We start from the raw sequence: 16787 nt of genomic DNA, 5'->3' as shown, positions 1-16787 counted from the left end.
CGCTTCTCCGGCAGGACCCTTTATAGGCTCATCCCAGGTGCGGGGACTCCCTTCCACCTTCCGAGCTGCAGGTGCGGGGACTCCAAGTTTTCGTCCCTTTCACCTTTCAGACCTCGGCGACACGTGACCGGCGGGATCCTCTCCCGGGTGCGGGGACTCCACGTCCCTTTCACCTTCCCAACACAGGTGAGGGGATTCTTGTCCCTTCCACCTACTGGGCTGCGTTGCAGGACCGGATCTTCCCTTATTCTGTCCAACCGTGGCCCAGGATCACCGCCAGCAGTGTCCAAATCCCATTCAGATCGGTCCCTGTTCGGGCGCCATTTGTTGTCGACGGAAGGAAGACACAGATGCTCAATATGAGTGAACAGTGAACTTCAACTTTAATGGATAGCTCAGTCGCCTTTTATCTAGTTCGAACATAATCAACTCATACATATTGCAAAAACTAAGCTCAGGATTGGCTAACACTTTCCTATCTTGTCAGTTAGTTCCTCCCTCTTTTAGCTACTGTCCCGCCTTAGGGACTTTCCCAACCACACAAGGGCATCGTGTCCTTGGGCCTGATTGGTTCTCAACCGGCTGCGCGCATACCCAGGCTCATATGAGTTGAGTACACTACCTCCTTAGCCCATGACCTCCTACCTGCTCAACATCCACATGTCCTACCTCACTTAACCATTCCTCCACAACAATCCCCATGCTTTTGCTACAACTTTGAATATTAAAAGGACAAAATGACCAAGCAAGTAGCTGATTTTTTTTTTTTTCATTGGGAATTAGCTCAAGCTTTTATTTACATAGAAAGAAAAGTCTAGGAGCAGAACTGATTACATGCCAAAAAAGAATTCAATTCCATTCCACTCACAGGAAAAATCACTTACTTCAGTAAGCTGAGAACCAAAAGGCTATGCTGATGTGTTAAAAACACATTACAGGACACTGGGTCCAGGCCCTCCGCTGCACCCACTTAAAACCCATCCCTACACTCACCAAGGTACAACCCCAACCCAAACACAGACGCAGCATTTCAGCTTCAACACAGTTTTGGGAACTGATAGAAAGGACACCTCATCCTCAGCAAGGCGTGCTCAGGCTACACAGGACAGGGCTTTGGGCACCTCTTTGCCTACCAAAGACGACCACCATCAGCACCTGCTTTGTTCCGATTCTAAAGACTAACATCACAGCCCACATTGCCTGGGACACCTGATAAACAGAAGAGAAAGCAGACATACCATTTTCAAGCCATCCCTGCATGTGTTGCTCCTTGATGATCTGCAACCTCTTCTCAAATCCTCAACCGCTTCTATGGAGAGCCTGCCATGGCACCTGCAAAGCAAGGTGGATACCCTTCGCACTCACCTTGTGCTACTTGGCAGTTCTGCTCCAATCCAGCTCACAAACAGCCCGCCCTTCTCGTGCTGCTCTTTAGAGTGCAGCTTGGCCCCACTCAGCCTGTGCGACACACCTGTGAAACAAAAAGAAAAGCATAGGCTGAAGCAGCATCCAAAGACACAGCACAGCTAGGACAGTTACTCTTATCTGCTCCCTTACCTCTGCCCCCTCACCTGCCCTCGAGGAAGATGCTTCCATCTGCTCTCTTAGGCCAGCTACAACACCCCTGAAATATAAATAGGATTTTTACTGTATTTTGTGTAGTTAACTAACTGCAGTGACAACTGCACCCCTAAAGTACCTGCTACATCTGTTCATCGCTCACCTTGCCGAAAGCAGCAATGCTTAAGTCCCGCGTTGTACACTGTGTTGCAGCTTTAACAAATGAAAACAGTCACAAGATAATCATTCAGCGGCCAGCATTAGAACCCATCCCTCAACAACAGCAGGGACCCCATTTAAAAATTATCGTTTCAAAAACAGCAGCCCCCTTGCCTCAGCACCTCAGAAGTAGATCAAGCCAGTCACCGAGCTGCCTACCCAGTGCTGAACAGTTCCAGATGGAGCTCTTTCCTGTGACAGGTTCCAAAGGTTTACACTCTACTGGGGACAGGAAAGAAATAAGAATAAACATTTCAAAACCCCATATCTGCAAGCTTTCGAGATTCAACAGACCTCCTCAAGCACACCATTCAAGCACTTATGCGAGCAACTGCTCACAAGCAGATATACTCTCCCACCTCCACATCTGCCAAACACCACAGAGATGACTGTGCCAGCGGCCCTTCAGCACGTGCCCAGAGGCAGACTGGATGCCTTTGCCAAAACAGTCCGGACAATGTATTAGTACACCCATGCACTGCCACAGTGCATGGGTGTACTAATACACAAGACACAACACAAGACACAAGAAAAGGTGACCCCCAGAGGAAAGCTCTATGGCAACAGCAAGTCAGAATAGGTGCTCTGCACCAGACCCTAGGAGAGACTCAAATGTCACGACATGCAACTGCCAGAACTGGGATGATGGAGGCCTAAAAAGCCTGCCTTCAAGACAACAGACCAGAAGGATGGGGACTGAAAACCCCAGAAGAAGACGCTTAGGAAATCAATTACCAAGCAAGAGCTCCTGATGCGGCCCAGATGACTTCTGCAAGAGTGAGGATGGAAACAGACGCGATCTCAAACAGAATATGATGCACAAGACCTGAAACAGACCTGCTCTTTAAGCAGTGACTGCAACACAAGAAGTGCTCAGATCAGAGTCATGATGACAAAACAAGCATTGAGGCCCTTCAGCACCACTACCAAGTCGCATGTCTAGTCAGTCCAGTGTAAAAAGCTAGGAGGATATCAAGACCCGAGAAGCACAGTACAGACATTGCAGAAGCAACACAGGACAGACAAACAAAAGGAAACTGTCCTGCCTGGCGCACGCACTCACGCTACAAAATAATCCCGCTTCTTCTATTAGCCTGGTGCCCAGCCACAAGCAGCCTGAACATGACCCAGCCTGAACCACCCTCACCGTGGCACCAAGTCTATTCAGCCAGCTGGCTCCATGCTGCTCTGACTCCCAGCTCCCATTAGCCACCCCAAATATGCAAATACCAGGTGCCCCCCAACTTAGCTCTCAGATTGCTGAATGGTAAAGTCCCTCCGCTTCAAGAAACGCACAGGCACTGATTGTCATCTTAGGCAATTGCCACGATCATCATCAGCTGCAAAAACAGTACCAGCATTCACTAGGACGCCGGCCCCATTGCTCACCTTCTCCACAATGCTGACCACTACTTATGTAACATACGATTGTGCTCACGTGTTCCTCTCCAAGTCCAAGCTCCAACAGTGCAGCCAGTATCATCCACACCACCTGGGAAAACAAAAGGGATTAAATGATCGTTGAGTTCACAACAAGTCAGCCAATGGTGTTTTTTTTTTTTTTTTTTTTTTGTTAATGTTGGTTTTTTTGTGTGTGTTTCCTGTATTTATTTATTTTTTAGTCTGCTTTAGCTCAACAGCATGCAGAGTGCAAACAAGAGAACTGGGGTGTATCTAGAAGCAACAATCCCCATGCTTTTGCTGCAGCTTTTAATATTAAAAGGACAATACGACCCAGCAAGTAACTGGAACTTTCTTAACTGGAATTAGCTCAAACTTTTCTTCACATTGAAAGAAAAATCTAGGAGCAGAACACATTATACACCAACAAAATTAATTCCATTTCATCCCCAGAAAAAAATCACATACTCTCATCCCCTCCTGTACCTCAGCCGCTTGCCTGCCCCACGTGGCAGATGCTTCCATCTGTTCTCTTTACTCACTTATAGCACCTCTAAAAGGCAAACTGGAATTTTACTCTATTGGATGTAGGAAAATAACTGCAGTGACAACCGCACCCCAAAAACAACAGTTACCTCTGCTCATCACACACCAGAGTCACTGCAGAGGCAGCTCGGGTCAAGACGTCCTGCACTGTGTACTGCACACTGCATTTCAGCCTCAACAAAGGAGAAAGACAGGCAGAAGATAAACATTCAGCTGACAGCAGTAGCACCCATCCCTCAACAACAAAAGGGACCCCATCTTTAGTTTTAACCTTTCAAAACAGCAGGCCACTTGCCTCTGTACCTGCAAATTAGGTCCAAGCTTGAAAGGAGCGGCCAGCATCACCCATGCCACCTGGGAAAACAAAAGGACAAAATGACCACTCTTCTTGCAAGCACACACCTGCCACACTGCTCCTCTATCCCAAACAGCCTCACCTCGGAGCCTCACAGGGAAACACCTGAGCGTCTTCCCTTCGCTTCAGTTAAGGGATGACCAGGCTGACAACACAAACCTTCCCTCAGAGCTTCGTGACATGAGGATTTCCCTTCCCTGTCCACGACTGCACAAAGCACCTGCAGACACAAGAGAAACGCACACTCTGAGGTACCTCAGAGCTACAGCATACCTGCTGCAATACCTCTCTCTTCCCAGCTCCTGTAGTTCAGCTGCTCACCAGCTCTAACTCAGATTCTTCGCTCACAGCACCACAGCAAACTCTGCCCGGGCCACACAACACACACTACACAAGCTACAATGGCTAAGACACACAAACTGGAACATTCCCGCCCAACAATCAGTCACATCGCACAGGAAGGCTGCCGCACACTCTGAGAAACCAAACCTACCAGTCCTGAGCAGCTCCCCACCTCCTCCTGCCTACCACGCTCAGCACACACACTATTTGACCCTCAAAAAATAAAAGCTTAGAATATACACACACAAAAAAACTGAGATCCATAAATGCCAAAAAGACATGCACGCACAGCAGCCCCTGCAGAGGTAATCACAGACATACCCTTTGCAGAGGAAAGAGCAGACTCTGATACAACCCTGCTCAGGCTCTTGGTAATGCTGCATCTACACTGCCACGCCACATGTAGCATGAAATGAAGCTGGTTTTAGTCCTCTGGAAAATTACACAAGTAGGTTTATACATCTAGAGATTAAAATATAGCTCAAAAACAGAAGAGCATCCCACCATCAAAAAAAAAAAAAAAAAAGAGCCCCAACCTCTACTAAATATTCCTCTGTTAAGTGAATTCCAAGCACTTAGAAATCCAGAAATCCATAGACTCCAGCCTGCCTAGAGAATCCTGCAACTGACTGAAGGAAAACAAAGCACTTACCCCAAAGAGCAGCCCAGGCAGAAGGAGCTCTCTGATGCCATACCTGGGGCTCATATACCATTTGGCCCCACCCAATATCCAAACCCTATCACCTGGAAAAGGGGAGGGACAAAGCACAAGGAAGTAGGAGCAGAGCAGGAGCAGCAGTAGCTATTTTTTTGTTTTGTTTCTTTGTTTTTTTTTTTTTAAATCTGCTTTACCTGAACATCATACAGAGAACAGACAAAAGACCTGGGGTGTTTCTAGAAGCAACAATCCCCATGCTTTTGCTGCAGCTTTTAATATTAAAAGGACAACACGACCAGTCAAGTAACTGGAACTTTTTCAAATGGAATTACGTCAAACACGTTCATTATCACTTGCAAAAACAGAGAACCGGCAATCACTAGCATGCCAGAGTGTTGTTGACGGAAGGAAGACAGGGACACTCAATATGAGTGATCAGCAAGCTTCGATTTATTGGATAGCTCAGACGCCTTTTATTCCTTAACATATAATTAGCTCATACATATTACAAAAGTTAAGCTCATGATTGGTCCCCCTACTTCCTTATCTTATCAGCTTCTTCCTCATCCTTTCCACCGAAATAACACAGTCGGTACTTTCCCAAACCGCCAACGGATATTGTGTCCTTGTGTCTGATTGGCTCAGACAAGTTGTGTGCGATGTTTGTCCAACTTGTGAAGATTCAGCTGTTTTATGTCTACGTGACCTATCTCAGTTAACCATCCCTCTACAATTCCCCCGTTTTTATTTTGGACTACTAATACCTTTTCTGTGACTTGTTCAAGCTTCTTAGTTAAGCAACCAAAAATTATTCGCGCAGCTATTTTTATCAATATAACTATAAGCAGAAAGCGAAATCCCTCTTTGATTAGACTCACTAACCAGTTAGACAGACCCCCAAAGATGGACTGCAACCAATTGTCAAGCCAACTAGGTTGTACTGTAATTTTCTTTGTGTGCTCCATCAACCATTTCAACTGGTCATGAATCGATTGACCATGATCTGAAAGATTGAAACAACACATTCCTTCAAAATCTTCACATCCATGTCCTTGCGCTAAAAGCAAAAAATCAATTGCAGCCCTATTTTGTAACACAACATGCCTAAGACTATCCATATCTTGTGCCATTTTGGTAATAATTTCAGTTGTTACATTTGATTGCTTAACAGCCCAACAAGCAAGCTTATTAATGCTAGCCAAAGCATGTGCAGTTCCCACTGCTGGAACTAATGAAGCAAATATTCTCTCAGCAGCGCCCCATAATTCTACACCATCGTCACAGTCAGAACCTAAAGTCTTAAGAGCTCGTTTGGATCTCTGCGACAAGCTCTGGTTCCGGAGACTGTGTAAGTCCAGGGCGAACAATGTGAGTCACCCTAGATAACATGGACCCCCAAACGTGTTGGCAGGTATTCCTTGCCATGCACGGTCCCCGCAAATTAAAAACATGCCAGGTGGCAGAGCCTTTGCAGTGTCATTATTCCACATCGGATTGTTATTAGATTTTGCTTCAGCTCCCAAAGCCCCCAGTCCTTGACTCCGTACTTGTGAAACATGATTTTGCTCGACCGATCGCAACTAGTCCTGCTAGTTGCTTACAATCGACTCCCCATTATTCTAAAAAGCACTGTAATGAATTTAGGGCTACTTTGTCCTTCATTTTCCTATGATTTTTTGCCGGCACTAATTTCCTATGATTTCAGCCTGCACTATGGCAACCTGCATTATGGCAATAAGCACGCTCTCACTAACACAGTACATAGCACACTCGCACACACACAGCACAATTGCACACCCAGAGGCCTCTGGCACATCTCAATCTCAATCATACCACAACCTCAATCATACCACAAGAATATAATTTAGAATGATAAGCAAACAATACGTGCGGCCAATATGATTTAGAATCATAACCAAACAAACAAGTATTGTCTCTCATTGTGTTCCTCGTGAAGTGACTTGCAACACTTGGTTTTAAAACCTTACCCTTACACAAATCCTTTCAACACAAAATACCTGGACATTTAAGAATAACACATACAATTATTAACACTCCAGTTAGTATCCCTCCAGCAGCTGAAAACATACTGTTTGTCTGCAGCTTCAGGAGATCTTTGCTCCTGTGGTGAGCAGCTGAGAGCGGAGTCCCCTCCGAGCAAAAACGCTCAGGGTGCACCTAGGGGCGTCCACGCCGCAGCCGATCCCCGCAGCCGAGCAGTGTCTCCTCAAGTCTGCCGGTGGTCATTTGGCAGTGTAATCTGCATCTCTGCACTCCTGCCCCACAATAGAGCTAAGTCGTCATTACTAATCCATAGAATGTGGCAACCCCACGGAATCTTATCCAGAAACATAGTTATAACACTGATCTGGGGACGAATAGTCTTTTTTGCATTGCAAGATAAACCTCTTATAAAAAGAATGCCAGAGAGAAGCAGCACAGCCACCACTGCTTCCATGGTTACGTCAGACAGTCTGCAGGGTCCTGATGTCCACCCCTCTGCTCTGTGCCGACTCGCCACACGGTGAGGGTCGGCTGCCGTTGTCCACTGATGCCTCTGGTCTACTGTAGCAACTCGATCTCAGATGTCCTGCATCGCACCGCGATTACTTCAATTTCCCGCGTCCCTCCGCAATTCCTTTTTACAGTCTATACCCTGCGTGCTCCGCTTTTCTGAAAAGCACTTGAGCAGATCATACGTCGCTTGTCTCTCCATACCTTTGTTTACGTCAGCGCTGTTGCAGCCTTTGCAAGACCTCAGCGACACGTGGCCGGCGGGACCCTCTATAGGTGCTCCCGGGTGCGAGGATTCAGCATTTTCGTCCCTTCCACCTCCTGAGCTGCATTGCAGGACCGGTTTCCTTCCCTTATTCCATCGATCCGTGGCTCGCAGGATCACCGCCAGCGGGGTCCCTGTTTGGGCGCCATTTGTTGTTGACAGAAGGAAGACAGGGACACTCAATATGAGTGATCAGCAAGCTTCGATTTATTGGATAGCTCAGACGCCTTTTATTCCTTAACATATAATTAGCTCATACATATTACAAAAGTTAAGCTCATGATTGGTCCCCCTACTTCCTTATCTTATCAGCTTCTTCCTCATCCTTTCCACCGAAATAACACAGTCGGTACTTTCCCAAACCGCCAACGGATATTGTGTCCTTGTGTCTGATTGGCTCAGACAAGCTGTGTGAGATGTTTGTCCAACTCGTGAAGATTCAGCTGTTTTACGTCTATCTGACCTATCTCAGTTAACCACCCCTCTACACCAGAGCTAATACCAACCTCCTGCACAACGCTTGCTACTACTGATGCAACATATAGTTGTGCAATAAATCTCTGTTCCCAACTCCTTTATCTCACCTGCTCAGTAGCTCCACCTGAGAAAATGTGCCCGGGCGGCGCCGCGCCGAAATGTGCCCGGGCGGCGCCGCGCCGAAATGTGCCCGGGCGGCGCCGCGCCGAAATGTGCCCGGGCGGCGCCGCGCCGAAATGTGCCCGGGCGGCGCCGCGCCGAAATGTGCCCGGGCGGCGCCGCGCCGAAATGTGCCCGGGCGGCGCCGCGCCGAAATGTGCCCGGGCGGCGCCGCGCCGAAATGTGCCCGGGCGGCGCCGCGCCGAAATGTGCCCGGGCGGCGCCGCGCCGAAATGTGCCCGGGCGGCGCCGCGCCGAAATGTGCCCGGGCGGCGCCGCGCCGAAATGTGCCCGGGCGGCGCCGCGCCGAAATGTGCCCGGGCGGCGCCGCGCCGAAATGTGCCCGGGCGGCGCCGCGCCGAAATGTGCCCGGGCGGCGCCGCGCCGAAATGTGCCCGGGCGGCGCCGCGCCGAAATGTGCCCGGGCGGCGCCGCGCCGAAATGTGCCCGGGCGGCGCCGCGCCGAAATGTGCCCGGGCGGCGCCGCGCCGAAATGTGCCCGGGCGGCGCCGCGCCGAAATGTGCCCGGGCGGCGCCGCGCCGAAATGTGCCCGGGCGGCGCCGCGCCGAAATGTGCCCGGGCGGCGCCGCGCCGAAATGTGCCCGGGCGGCGCCGCGCCGAAATGTGCCCGGGCGGCGCCGCGCCGAAATGTGCCCGGGCGGCGCCGCGCCGAAATGTGCCCGGGCGGCGCCGCGCCGAAATGTGCCCGGGCGGCGCCGCGCCGAAATGTGCCCGGGCGGCGCCGCGCCGAAATGTGCCCGGGCGGCGCCGCGCCGAAATGTGCCCGGGCGGCGCCGCGCCGAAATGTGCCCGGGCGGCGCCGCGCCGAAATGTGCCCGGGCGGCGCCGCGCCGAAATGTGCCCCAACAGACTTATTCTTTAGACATGAAGCAGGTGACCCTGCTCACTCTCTAGGCACTACTGCGCTTATGCGGTCAAGAAACATTACCCCACGGTTTCCCAAAAACAACGTACCTGGCAACCCCTCATAAAAGGACTTCTAGTATGTGAATTCCAAGCACTTAATGCTTAGAAGGCTGCAAGATACAAAGACTTAACAGACAGCAAACACACAGGCAAAAGCTCCAGAAATATAACAAACTGTCCCTAAACCTGAAACAGAATACCCCGTACATGCCCAATGCTGCCATTTTCAGATACATGCTCACACAGGGAGCCTCCATGATACATTCCTCCTAAACCATGCTCCATCACTTTGCCACCAAGGTTGTGACTTTGATAAGATTTGACATATAGGCAAAGACTCACAGAAAGCCCGTAATTCTGCAAAAATCATAAGGGACCCAGAACCACAAAGCAAACACACAAAGTAACATCACCATACTATCCGTAACACTGCGGTAACAATTACTCACCTGAGGAAGAGCTGCGTGCAATACAGGCACCTACTACTAGATTGCTTTACAATGACAGATCCTGCCAGTTGCCACCTCAAAAAAGATATGCGTACCGGTTTCTACTTGAAAATGCATCAGTCCATAGACTCTGACCCACCTAAAGAACCCTGCAACTGACTGAAGCAAAAATAAAGCACTTACCCCAAAGAGCAGCCCAGGCAGAAGAAGCTCTCTGTCGGCATACCTGCAACTCAGTTACTATTAGGTCCAACCTGGAACCTGAAGCCAATCACATGGGAAAGTGCAGGGGGAAAGCACAAAAAAAGCAGAAAGAGGAGCAGCAGCAGCTGTGGTTTTATTAACTTACTTATAAGGCTTAGCTCAACAGCATGCAGAGGGCAGACTGGAGAACTGGGGTGTTTCTAGAAGCAACAATCCCCATGCTTTCGCTGCAGCTTTGAATGTTAGAAGGACATTACCACCAAGCAAGTAACTGAAGCTTTTCCTGCTGGAATTACCTCAAATTCTTATTTATGTAGAAAGAAAAATCTAGGAGCAGAATAGATTACACGCCAAAAAAGAATTCAATTCCATTCCACTCACAGGAAAAATCACTTACTTCAGCAGGCTATCTGGGAACTAAAAGGCTATGCTGATGGGTCAAAATACACTACAGGACACTGGGGCCGGGACCTCCGCTGCACCCACTTAAAACCCATCCCTACACTCACCAAGGTACAACCCCAACCCAAACACAGACGCAGCATTTCAGCTTCAACACAGTTTTGGGAACTGATAGAAAGGACACCTCATCCTCAGCAAGGCGTGCTCAGGCTACACAGGACAGGGCTTTGGGCACCTCTTTGCCTACCAAAGACGACCACCATCAGCACCTGCTTTGTTCCGATTCTAAAGACTAACATCACAGCCCACATTGCCTGGGACACCTGATAAACAGAAGAGAAAGCAGACATACCATTTTCAAGCCATCCCTGCATGTGTTGCTCCTTGATGATCTGCAACCTCTTCTCAAATCCTCAACCGCTCCTGTGGAGAGCCTGCCATGGCACCTGCAAAGCAAGATGGATACCCTTCGCAGTCACCTCGTGCTACTTGGCAGTTCTGCTCCAATCCAGCTCACAAACAGCCCGCCCTTCTCGTGCTGCTCTTCAGAGCGCAGCTTGGCCCCACTCAGCCTGTGCGACACACCTGTGAAACAAAAAGAAAAGCATAGGCTGAAGCAGCATCCAAAGACACAGCACAGCTAGGACAGTTACTCTCATCTGCTCCCTTACCTCTGCTCCCTCACCTGCCCTCGAGGCAGGTGCTTCCATCTGCTCTTAGGCCAGCTACAACACCCCTGAAATATAAATAGGATTTTTACTGTATTTTGTGCAGTTAACTAACTGCAGTGACAACTGCACCCCTAAAGTACCTGCTACATCTGTTCATCGCTCACCTTGCCAAAAGCAGCTCTGGTCAAGTCCTGTGTTGTACACTGTTTCACCTAAAACAAATAAGAACAGTCACAAGATAATGATTCAGCTACCAGCATTAGCACCCATCCCTCAACAACACAAGGAACCCCATTTACAATATTATCATTTCTAAACAGCAGCCCCCATACCTCAGCACCTCAGAAGTAGATCAAGCCAGTCACCGAGCTGCCTACCAAGTGCTGGACAGTTCCAGAAGGAGCTCTTTCCTATGACAGGTTCCTCTTAGGTTTTACGCTGTACTGGGGGACAGGAAAGAAATAAAAATAAAAATTTCAAAACCCCATATCTGCAAGCTTTCACGATTCGACAGACCTCCTCAAGCACACAATTCAAGCACTATGCAAGCAGCTGCTCGCAAGCAGCTCAACTCTCCTCCCCCCCCACATCTGCCAAACACCACAGAGATGACTGTGCCAGCTGCCCTTCAGTACGTGCCCAGAGGCAGACCAGATGTCTTTGCCAAAACAGTCCAGACAATGTATTAGTACACCCATGCACTACCACATTAGCTGTCATCACTAACTGCCAGGCAGGACAGCTCCAGACCAAACACATACACACACAGGAACGCCACAAACACTACAAACAAAACACACAACACAAGGCGCAAGAAAAAGTGACCCCCAGAGGGAAGCCCTATGGCAACAGCAAGTCAGAATAGGTGCTCTGCACCAGACCCTAGAGGACACTCAAATGTCACGACATGCAACTGCAAGCAAGTACCAGAACTGGGATGATGGAGGCCTAAAAAGCCTGCCTTCAAGACAACAGACCAGAAGGATGGGGAGTGAAAACCCCAGAAGAAGACGCTTAGGAATTCAATTACCAAGCAAGAGCTCCTGATGCGGCCCCGATGTCTTCTGCAAGAGTGAGGATGGAAACAGATGCGATCTCAAACCGAATATGATGCACAAGACCTGAAACAGATCTGCACTTCAAGCAGCGACTGCAAGACAAGTGCTTGCATCAGCCCTACGATGATGAAACAAGCATTTAGGAACTTTGGTGTGGCTACCAAGTTGCCCATCTAATCTGTCCAGTGGAAGAAGGAAATGTGGATATCAAGACCTGAGGAGCATGTAACATATGACGATCATATCAAGAAACGTTTGATACAACCAAGTATTACACACACAGAAGTGATTCCTTTAAGCTCCCACTGCAAGACGAGAGGTGCTCAGCTCCCAGTTGAACATCAGCAATATTCCAATGATGTCAAGTGTTCAGTACCCTCAGGTTGACTTACCCAGGGCCTGCCGAGCACCAAGAGCAACAGCACAGTACAGCACAGACAACACAGAACACAGATAACAAGCTGGGACTGCCCCGCCTGGCACGCGCTCACGCTGTATGTGACAGAACTCCCCACACATAATCTCTCTGCCTGACCTGATCAATCCTGAAAAGCACCATCCAAAGCAATGACTTAAAAGCACAGACCCTCACCCTATGGGTGCATTCACAACCCCAACTCAAACATAGCACTTGCCCCCCAGCTTAGCTTGGGAATGCTGGGAGGCAGGTTCCATCCTCACCAAGGAACACAAAGGCTAGCCAGGACATTGCTTCAGGCACAAGGCTCCTCTTCACCTGCAGAAATAAAGTGCCATCAGGCACCAGCACACCAGTCAAATTTCTTCCAGTGAAACACCCACCTCAAACAAAACAGTAGTCAACTGACCTGCTCCTCTACTGAAATCAGACAGACACCCTCTAGACAACTCCCCGCCTCCCCCTGCCAACCACTCCCAAACACACCATATTTGTCCCTGGACTTCATTCTCAGGGCTCAGAATCTACTATCAATGTGGACCACAGAGGCCAGCTAGGATGTTCCCAGTACCTTCTTCGTAACAGGAAAAGAGGAGTCACCCAGAGGTGCATCAAGAAACTTCTACACCAAAAACAATACCCATTTTCCAACTTTTTTCCACTCACCTTCCCGATCCAGGCTTAGCACTTCCATTCAGTGTGCCGAACCAAGGTCATGGGGCTTAGACCAGGGAGAAAGAACAGACAAACATGACAATCCACAAAACAGTCTATACCCACTCCTTTCCTCCCCTGCTGCAACAGCCAAGAAGCCCCAGAGCCACGTGCTCCAACCCAGTACCACCGCTTCGCTCACCTAACATCCCAAGGAGATGCATCATGCTCCCAGCTCCTCTTGTGCTCCAAGCATCTCCAGCATTTCAGGAACGGGAACCGCTGACGTCTGGCACATGTCAGAAACATGGCAGGAGACATACTCTGCTGTTGCAAGGCACTTGCAAAGCCGGCCCAACAGGTGAAGCAGACTCACACAGTCCACCGACCAACTCGGGGACCCCACTGCTGTCCACTCACCCTCATGCTTCGTTCAAGTTTCCGTGCCTATGCCCTGAGCTACAAGAAACAAAGAGAGAAGGTCACAACCACGATGGATACGCAAGCAGTGCAGCTCCTTGTGGAGGACTCAAACACAGAGACCAGAGCCAGACAAAAAAAAACAAAAAAACTCAAGTCCACAAATGCCACAAGGCCATGAATGCATAGCAGCCCCAGCAGGGGTAATCACAGACATACCCTTTGCAGATGAAAAAGGTAACCCTTCTCAGTCTCTTGGTAATGCTGCACCTACGTGGTCAAGCCTCTTCTAGCATGTAATCAAGCTGGTTTTAGTCCTCTGGAGAGTTACACAACTGGGTTGATTCATCTAGAGATTAAAATACAGATCAAACACAGGAGCGTAAGCCACCATCCCAAAAACAGTGAGCCAGCAGCCTCTACTAAATATCCCTCTGTTAAGTGAATTCCAAGCACTTAGAATTCCAGAAATCCATAGACTCCAGCCTGCCTAAAGAACCCTGCAACTGACTGAAGGAAAAACAAAACACTTACCCCAAAGAGCAGCCCAGGCAGAATGAACTCTGATGGCATACCTGGGCTCATATACCTTTTGGTCCCACCCAGCACCCAAACCCAATCACCTGGGAAAGGGGAGGGGGCAAAGCACATGAAAGTAGAAAGAGGAGGAGCAGCAGCTGTGGTTTATTTACTTATTTATAAGGCTTAGCTCAACAGCATGCAGAGTGCAGACAAGAGAACTGGGGTGTTTCTAGAAGCAACAATCCCCACGCTTTCGCTGCAGCTTTGAATGTTAGAAGGACGATATGACCAAGCAAGTAACTGAAGCTTTTTCAGCTGGAATTAGCTCAAACTTTTATTTACGCAGAAAGAAAAATCTAGGAGCAGAACAGATTATACACCAACAAAATCAATTCCGTTCCAAGCCAGTCACCGAGTTGCCTACAGAGTGCTGAACAGTTCCAGAAGGAGTTCGTTCCTGTGACAGGTTCCTCCTAGGTTTTACACTCTACTGGGGACAGGAAAGAAATAAGAATAAACATTTCAAAACCCCATATCTGTAAGCTTTCAAGATTCAACAGACCTCCTCAAGCACACCATTCAAGCACTATGTGAACAGCTGCTCACAAGCAGATATACTCTCCCAAATCCACATCTGCCAACCACCAGAGATGACTGTGCCAGCTACCCTTCAGTACATGCACAGAGGCAGACCAGACGTCTTCGCCAAAACAGTCCAGACAATGTATTAGTACACCCATGCACTGCCACAGTATTCACTAACTGCCAGGCAGGACGGCTCCAGACCAAACACATACACACATAGGCACGCCACAAACACTACAAACAAAACACACAACACAAGGAACAAGAAAAAGTGACCTCCGGAGGGAAGCCCTACGGCAACAGCAAGTCAGAACAGGTGCTCTGCAGCAGACCCCAGGAGAGACTCAAATGTCACGACATGCAACTGCAAGCAACTGCCAGAACTGGGATGATGGAGGCCTAAAAAGCCTGCCTTCAAGACAACAGACCAGAAGGATGGGGAGTGAAAACCCCAGAAGACGACGCTTAGGAAATCAATTCCCAAGCAAGAGCTCCTGATGCGGCCCAGATGACTTCCGCAAGAGTGAGGATGGAAAGAGACGCGATCTCAAACAGAATATGATGCACGAGACCTGAAACAGATATGCTCTTTAAGCAGCAACTGCAAGACGAGAAGTGCTCAGATCAGAGCTATAATGACAAAACAAGCATTGAGGCCCTTCAGCACCGCTACCAAGTCGCCTGTCTGGTCAGTCCAGTGTAAAAAGCTAGGAGGATATCAAGACCCGAGAAGCACAGAACAGACGCTGCAGAAGCAACACAAGACAGACGAACAGAAGGAAACTGTCCTGCCTGGCGCACGCACTCAAGCTACAAAATAATCCCGCTTCTTCTATTAGCCTGGTGACCCAGCCACAAGCAGCCTGAACATGACCCAGCCTGAACCACCCTCACCGTGGCACCAAGTCTATTCAGCCAGCTGGTTCCACGCTGCTCTGGCTCCCAGCTCCCATTAGCCACCCCAGATATGCAAATACCAGATGCCCCCCAACTTAGCTCTCAGGTTGCTGCATGATAAATTCCCTCCACCTCAAGAAATGCACAGGCACCGATTGTCATCTTAGGCAACTGCCAGGCTCATCATCAGCTGCAAAAACAGAGTAACAGCATTCACTAACACGCCAGCCATGATGCCCACCTGCTCCACAATGCTGACTAGTACTGATGCAACATACGATTGTGCTCACGTGTTCCTCTCCGAGTCCAAGCTCCAACAGTGCAGCCAGTATCATCCACACCACCTGCGAAAACAAAGGGATTAAATGATCGTCGCATTCACAACAAATCACCCAATGGTGGTTTTTTGTTGTTGTTGTTTGTGTGTGTTTGTTTGTTTGTTTGTTTATTGATATCTGCTTTAGCTCAACAGCATGCAGAGTGCAAACAAGAGAACTGGGGTGTATCTACAAGCAACAATCCCCATGCTTTTGCTGCAGCTTTGAATATTAAAAGGATAATACAGCCCAGCAAGTAACTGGAAATTGCTTAACTGGAAATAGCTCGAACTTTTTTTTTACGTAGAAGGAAAAATCCAGGTGCAGAACAGATTATACGCCAAAACAATCAAACACCAAACAATCTTCCCTTCGCTTTGGATAAGGGATGACCAGGCTGACAACACAAACCTTCCCTCAGTGCTTCGTGACATGAGGATTTCCCTTCCCTGTCCATGACTGCACAAAGCACTTGCAAAGACAGGAGAAAAGCACACTCTGAGACACCCCACAGCCACAGCGTACCTGCTTGTGGTGGTTTTACCGTGCTGGGCAGCTAAACCCCACAACCGCTCTCTCACTCCCCCTCTTTTAGATGAGGAGCGGGAGAAGTAAAGCTAAGAACAACTCACGGGTTGAGATAAGGATAATTTAATTAAAGGGAAATAATAATAATAATTAAAGACTATTATGAACTAAACAATTTAACTAAAGGAAAATAAAAAGGGAAAGGGGAAAAGGAAGGGGGAAAGAGAAAAAATAAAAA

The 16787-nt window shown here is 48.7% G+C and overlaps 1 long non-coding RNA gene across 1 annotated transcript; it reads right to left on the bottom strand.

Annotated features, from left to right (window-relative positions):
- Positions 1 to 3814: 3814 nt before the first annotated feature.
- On the bottom strand, positions 3815 to 16450 carry LOC311212812. Its single transcript, XR_014618720.1, has 3 exons — positions 16433 to 16450; positions 4030 to 4080; positions 3815 to 3899 (listed from the first exon to the last, which is right to left on the bottom strand). It is a non-coding gene; the product is annotated as an uncharacterized lncRNA (long non-coding RNA).
- Between the last annotated feature and the right edge of the window lie 337 nt (positions 16451 to 16787).

The sequence above is a fragment of the Netta rufina genome, assembly GCF_964035555.1.
Source record: "Netta rufina genome assembly, chromosome: 10".
Lineage (NCBI taxonomy): Eukaryota > Metazoa > Chordata > Aves > Anseriformes > Anatidae > Netta > Netta rufina.
This window is presented reverse-complemented; position numbering and strand designations above follow the sequence as displayed.